A 7,422-nucleotide genomic window follows, 5' to 3' on the forward strand; every position below is an offset into this window, starting at 1 on the left:
ATCCTGCTTTTCCAACTAGGGTTGTAGCTTAGCTAATAATAATAATAATAATAATAATAATACGAGACGAATGTATTAAAAAAGGTAAATTATTTTTATTTGGAGTATATATATTCATATATCTATATATATATATATATATATATATATATATATATATAAATTGATAATACAAATATATTAGAAGAAACTGATGCCAAATTTTCTCTTGGAAAGAATCCACCATTAAAAGAAAAAACTATTGTCTAACCTTCAAAATTCTTCCATATAAAATATATATTTTATAAAATAATGCTACAAAATACAATTATATATAAGAAATGAAATGCATTGGATCCCATTAATGTTTTATTTAACTGTAAAATTAGAAATCTTGAAGGGTTTTTAGTCATCTAGTTTGGCAACGTGGCAAAAAAGAATTTGGTGTTATGGCTTATAAAACATTAATATACCATTTTAAAGGCAATTTTAAGTCTTAGAATTGAATACAGTTAATCATTAAAGGATATTCCATCTTAAAGGTAGCTATGTATAGATGAAAACCTTAAAAATAGAGATTTATTATTAGCAGACGAATTTATTTAGGGAAACAAAACTAAATTAAGAAAACAATATCTTATAAATTGGCCCATTCTACCATGTAAATTTCAGTTTTAATTTTGAAGCTACGGTTCCTATATTCCATTTAATGATTTATCGATATTTATTATTCATTACAGACTCGTAATCTCAAGAAATTCATGGACACAGCGATGGTATGGACACCTATTGGTAGTAAAAGTAACTATTTTAATAAATACTATATTCAATGCTTTCTTGCAACCTCATATATCCAAAGAGGGTATTTTGTGCAAGACTTGCACTATCGTATCATTGCAATATAGGGCGAATATATTAAAAAATAAACTTACTTTTATTTGGAGTTATAACATATCCAATTGTGAAGATAAATACTGAGAAAAAAACTAAAATAGAAAATTTACTAGCCACTTCTAGCAACTCCAACCTTACCCATATTATTCATTAAAAGAGCTATTGTTTAAGTTTTATAATTCTTATAGATAAAATATATTTTATGTACAAAACTAACATAAAATATATCTATATAAAGTTATAAATTCTTTTAGATATCATCAAAGTCCTATTTGATTGTAAAATAAAAAATCTTGAAGGAATTTTCCTTATTTCTTCTGGTAACACAAGTTGCTGAGTCTGTTTCAAAATTCCCTCTGCTATTTATTTTACCAAATATGATTAGCAAAAAACCTTTAAGCTTTTTTAATTTTACAATCAAATAGATCATTATTAGTATCTAAGGACATTTTATTACGTGAAATAAATATATTTTGTATTATTATCATACATAAAATATATTTTATATGAAGAAATTTATAGTGCAGACAATAGGTATTTTAATGAATACTCTCAGATACAAAAGTTACTAATAGTTTTTTAAATTCAATTTATAAATAGTTTTCCTATCAGCAATTGCATGCATTATTATTCCAAAGAAAAGTAATATTATTTCTTAATATATTCGTCTTACATTGCAATGATTGAATAGTGTATGTCTTGCATAAAATAGCCTCTTTGATATACAAAGTTGCAACTAGTATTAAATATTTTTGCAATATTTAGTTATTTTTACAGTCAACAGGTGGCCATACTATTACTGTGTCCATGATTTTTTTGAGATTACAAGCCTATTATGAATAATATATATCGATAAACCATTTATTAGAATAGATGAACAATAACTAAAAAAATGAGAATCAAGTCTAAAAAATGCAATTAGACAATTAGTCATATTTTATCTTGATAATTTAGTTTTGTTTCCCAAAATAAATTCGTCTGCTTACAATAAAACTCGATTTTTTTAATGTTTTTACCTAGATATAACTGTCTCTAGATTGGAATATCCTTAAATGGCTAATCATATTATATTTTAAGACTTACCATTGCCTTTATAATGGCTTATTAATGTTTTATAAGCCATAACACCAAATTCTATTTTTGACACGTCACCATCATCCTTGGAAAATGCTTTACCACTTGTGTTACCAAACAAGATGAGTAAAACTCCTTCATGATTTTTAATTTTACAGCCAAATAAAACATTAATTTCATCTAATACATATTTCTCTAATATATAAATTTATTTTGTAGTAATATTCTCTAAAATATATATTTTATATGAAAGAATTTTAAAGTTTATACTATAGTTATTTTAATGAAGAATCTTAACCAAGAGAAAGAAATTTTTTTTGGCTTTTTTTCAAATTTATTTATATCATCTGTTGTTATCTTAACACCTGGCTTGATTATGTTTCCAAATTAAAGTAATTTTACTTGTTAATAAATTACTTTTTATTTTGATTAATTTTTCTGAAGCTACGTATTGTAAGGAAGAATAGCCCAGGTACGAACATATGTATATAAGTATAAACACACACGAATGATGTTTATATATATATATATATATATATATACATATATATATATATATATATATGTATACAGTATATATATAAATATATATATATATATATATATATGTATACAGTATATATATATATATATATATAGGGTGTGGATACCTTAACATGGTGAAAAAGTTTATTATCACCAAGATAGCTATGCTATAAGAAGAGTCAAAGCCACCCATACTAGGTTGGTTTGCTGTGAACGATCAGACAAAAATCTCCCACCATCACTCAACCGCAGTTGGCCAGTGAGGTGACAAAAAAACTTGCCAAACCCCAGACATGATTAAGGACATGTCTTAGACATTTGTCCTCCAGTGGACTAGAAGCGGATATATATATATATATATATATACACACACATGCGTGATTATATTTGGTCTCTGACAGTCAGCTGATCGACTAGAAAACTCTTCCTTTCGCTTGAACCATTTCTGTGTCCACCGACTCCGCTCACACACACACGCACACACATTTACGTACACACATGTATACCCGTACACACACACACACACACACACACAGGCGAGCAGTCTTGGCATGGCTAACCCCTATGTTCCTACGTCCTGCTTTTTTGCTTGTTTTATTTATTATTGTTCTTCCTTTTATTATTATTATTATTATTATTATTTCGGGCTACACATACGTTAAAGAACCAGGGCGTAGAAAGACATACTTGACACACATGTAGGTATGTATATATATACATATACACATATATACATACTTAGGGATCTTGTCAAGATTAGCGAACCCAACCATCACTGGGTTCGTTATTCTTTCCATGTGGAAAATTGGGTTCTTTATTCTTGAGATAAAGAACAAATCATTTGTTCTACGAGAAATAAAATGTGAATCATACAGACTGTTATGTGTGGAAGTGTCGGGTAAAAGATTGTTCACGGTATAAACGAAATTTGTTATCCATATTTGAGTTCTGTCATCTAATTCCTTCTCAATTTCCTTTTGATTCCTTATTTCCTTTCCTCACTGGGCTATTTTTCCCTGTTGGAGCCCCTGGGCTTATAGCATCTTGCTTTCCCAACTAGGGTTGTAGCTTGGATAGTAATAATAATAATAATAATAATGTTGGTTTTAACTTAGTTTTAACTTTTTTATGACTCATAAGATATTGATTATGATAGAAAGTTTAAGTTATTCATTTTTCTTCCATCAATAAAGTGATTATTTATTTTCCCAACATGTTTTTTTCATTATTTACATTTTTCTATTATTTTCCTTCATAGTCCAGAACATTTCATGCCAAGATGAGCGAACCCAACCATCACCGGGTTCGTTATTCTTGACATGAGGTTGGTTGGGTTCGCTATTCTTTACAAGTGTAAAATTGGGTTCGTTATTCTTTACATGTTCAAAATTGGGTTCCTTAATGTTGACATGGAAATGTTGGGTTCGCTAATCTTGACAAGATCCATACTTAGACCTCTCTCTCTCTCTCTCTCTCTCTCTCTCTCTCTCTCTCTATATATATATATATATATATATATCATCACCATCATCTCCTCCTACGCCTATTGAGGCAAAGGGCCTCGGTTAGATTTCGCTAGTCGTCTCTATCTTGAGCTTTTAAATCAATACTTCTCCATTCATCATCTCCTACTTTGAGCTTTATAGTCCTAAGCCATGTAGGCCTGGGTCTTCCAATTCTTGTAGTGCCTTGTGGAGCCCAGTTATATGTTTGGTGAACTAATCTCTCTTGGGGAGTGCGAAAGAGCATGCAAAAACCATCTCCATCTACCCCTCATCATGATCTCATCCACATATGGTACTCGAGTAATCTCTCTTATAGTTTCATTTCTAATCCTGTTCAGCCATTTAACTCACAATATGCTTAATATATATATATATATATATATATATAAAGAGAGAGAGAGAGAGAGAGAGAGAGAGAGAGAGAGAATATGGGCTTGTTTTAGACATGAAAGAATATCTGTATTATTATCATTATTAGCTAACCTCTAACCCTAGTTGGAAAAGCAGGATGCTATAAGCCCTATAGGGACTCCAAAAGGGAAAAATAGCCCAATGAGGAAAGGAAATATGGAAATAGATAAATTAAAGAAGTGAACAATTGGATTAAAATATTTTATGAGCAATAACAATAAAATAAATCTAGTGTAAAGTATAAAAACTTAATAAAACAAGAGGAAGAGAAATAAGATAGAATAGCGTAACCAAGTGTTGAACCAAGTCGCTGTGTCCACTCCACCACCCAGCCCCCAACCTCCAACACCCAGCCCCCAACCTCCACCACCCAGCCCCCAACCTCCAACACCCAGCCCCCAACCTCCACCACCCAGCCCCCAACCTCCACCACCTAGCCCCCAACATCCACCACCAACCCCCAACAGTCTCTCTCCACCATTGTTGTCTCCAACACCAACAATATCTTCGCTTACGCAGAGCTCCCCCTTTCCTACCTGTCTCCCTGGGTCCCCCCAAGGAGGCCTTCCTACCCGTCTCCCTGGGTCCCCCCAAGGAGGCCTTCCTACCCGTCTCCCTGGGTCCCCCAAGGAGGCCTTCCTACCCGTCTCCCTGGGTCCCCAAGGAGGCCTTCCTACCCCACCCAACCACCCTCTCTTGGCTCATAGCCAAAACTATCATTTCTCGTTTATTTTTCCTAATTCTCGTGCTATGAAGCGTTCAGCTTTCTATATATTTCTATAAATACATTGTTTTTTGACATTATTCTTCGCCTACCTTTAGACGATTTTCTCACAAATGCACAAACATGACTGATATAATTTCTGCTTCTATAGCTTATGATAGAAGTTAGGTTTGAATGAATTGCTCCTCCCATGCTACCCTAGGTTCAACTTGACCCCACAAGGCACTATGAGAGAGAGAGAGAGAGAGAGAGAGAGAGAGTTGGTTTTCCAATTGCAAAACTATAGTGTATTCATATCCTTACTTCCTTTCCTCACTGGGCTATTTATCACTGCATTTACGAAAGGCCATGTAGAGAGTAGGCTTCCCCTACGGTATAGGAGCAGAAAAGCAGTCATTAAAGTATTATTATTATTATTATTATTATTATTATTATTTGCTAAGCTACAACCTTAGTTAGAAAAGCAAGAGGCTTTAAGTCTAAAGGCTCCAACAGGGAAAAATAACCCAGTGAGGAAAAGAAATAAGGAAATAAAAACGATATGAGAAATAATAAACAATTAAAATTAAATATTTTAAAAACAGTAATATTAAAACAGATATTTCATAAATAAACTATAACAATTTCTAATATGATTGCAAATAGTCAACGCATTTTGAAAGGCACAATGAAAGGATGGGAAAAGAAACACTTAAAGCAGAAAGCTAAAAAGTGGGTGGAGATGGGGGACAAAGGGAACATTCTGTCAATTCGGATATCAGGAAATTAAATTGATGTATATTATAAACTAGTGTATATGAACACACACGCACCCCTCTCTCACAACAGGGTATGACTATTTCCTCTACCCCACGATCCAAGGGGTGGGAAGAGCTTGGGGTGACCAGAAAGGAATAGATATATGTCTTATATATATATGTATATATATATATATATATATATATACACGATAAATTTTGCACATTTAGACGTGTTTTTCATATTCAAATAAGCCATATATATTTTAGATACATTAATGTCTGGATTCTCTTAACGACCTCGGGATCAGAGCCCCAGGCGAAATCACACAAAGACAAGAGCTTGGCTCCGGCCGGGAATCGAACCCTGGTCGGCAAGCTTGTACAGACAGTGACTAAACCACTTGCTTGGCCTCGAAGAAAGATATATATATATACGTATATATATATATATATATATATATACTTTTCTTTTATTCTATAGCAAATATATTAAAGTACTTTCCGTCAACAATTTACTAATTAATCTAAGTACTATAGTAAGTAGAGCAACAGAAATAATATTATAAGCCTTATTTGTACCAAATTTAACAGTAGATTTGACAAATAAATAGAATGAAAGAGCTATGATTTGACATAGAAAAGGGTTATTAACATTATCAACGAAAAATTAGAGAATAAACCCCGGTTTTTAATGTTTAATGTTGTTACTATTCTTAAAACATGTTATTTTAATTGTTCATTACTTTTCCTCTTTATTTCTTTCCTTATTTATTTTTCCCTAACGGAGCCCTTGGGCTTATAGCATCCTGCTTTTCCAACTGGGGTTGAAGCTTAACTAATAATAATAATAATAATAATAATAATAATAATAATAATACTCCATTATTATCATTATCATTATTATTATTATTATCATAAGATAAACAGCAGAGACTAACAGATCAAATTGACTAAATTATAAAGTTTTTAAGTTCCAATACGAGAGAGAGAGAGAGAGAGAGAGAGAGAGAGAGAGAGATAGAATCTATATAATTCTATAAATATTTCCTCTAATCGAAACTGCTATGTAATTGTACTTTTCTATGAACATCGTATTAAATCTTAATCAAAATAGTTACTGATGACTATTCTAAGTAGTTATATTACATCCCACAATTAATAACTAATAAGTGACCAAATAGAATGCATTTATTCCTACATAGTCCGCTAATACGAAAGCTCTCTCTCTCTCTCTCTCTCTCTCTCTCTCTCTCTCTCTTAAATCCTCAAGCAAGAGAACATTATCCCAAGACAGTGGAAGACCGTGGTACAGAGGCTAATAATAATAATTTCCTATAAATGTTATGAAAGCAATTCATGGCGAAGCACATTCCACATTATAAAGTAATACCACAAGAATGTACAGTACAGTACATCACATGAGATTGAAAGTACATAAAAGTACTATGGCAATGTGCTTTAATAGCTACTTATCTAAAGATCTCGAATTTGAATGGCACAGAAATTAAGAAGAAGAAGAAGCACTCAAAGAGAATTTAAATAACTTTAATAGGAAAAAAATAATGGAATA

At 31.8% G+C, this 7,422-nt stretch overlaps 1 long non-coding RNA gene across 1 annotated transcript in view; it reads right to left on the reverse strand.

Annotated features, from left to right (window-relative positions):
• The window catches only part of LOC137636101 (uncharacterized), a 69,893-nt gene that overhangs the window by 51,380 nt on the left and 11,091 nt on the right, over positions 1 to 7,422 (reverse strand). The window lies entirely within an intron of this gene.

The sequence above is a fragment of the Palaemon carinicauda genome, unplaced genomic scaffold (assembly GCF_036898095.1).
Source record: "Palaemon carinicauda isolate YSFRI2023 unplaced genomic scaffold, ASM3689809v2 scaffold23, whole genome shotgun sequence".
NCBI classification, from domain to species: domain Eukaryota; kingdom Metazoa; phylum Arthropoda; class Malacostraca; order Decapoda; family Palaemonidae; genus Palaemon; species Palaemon carinicauda.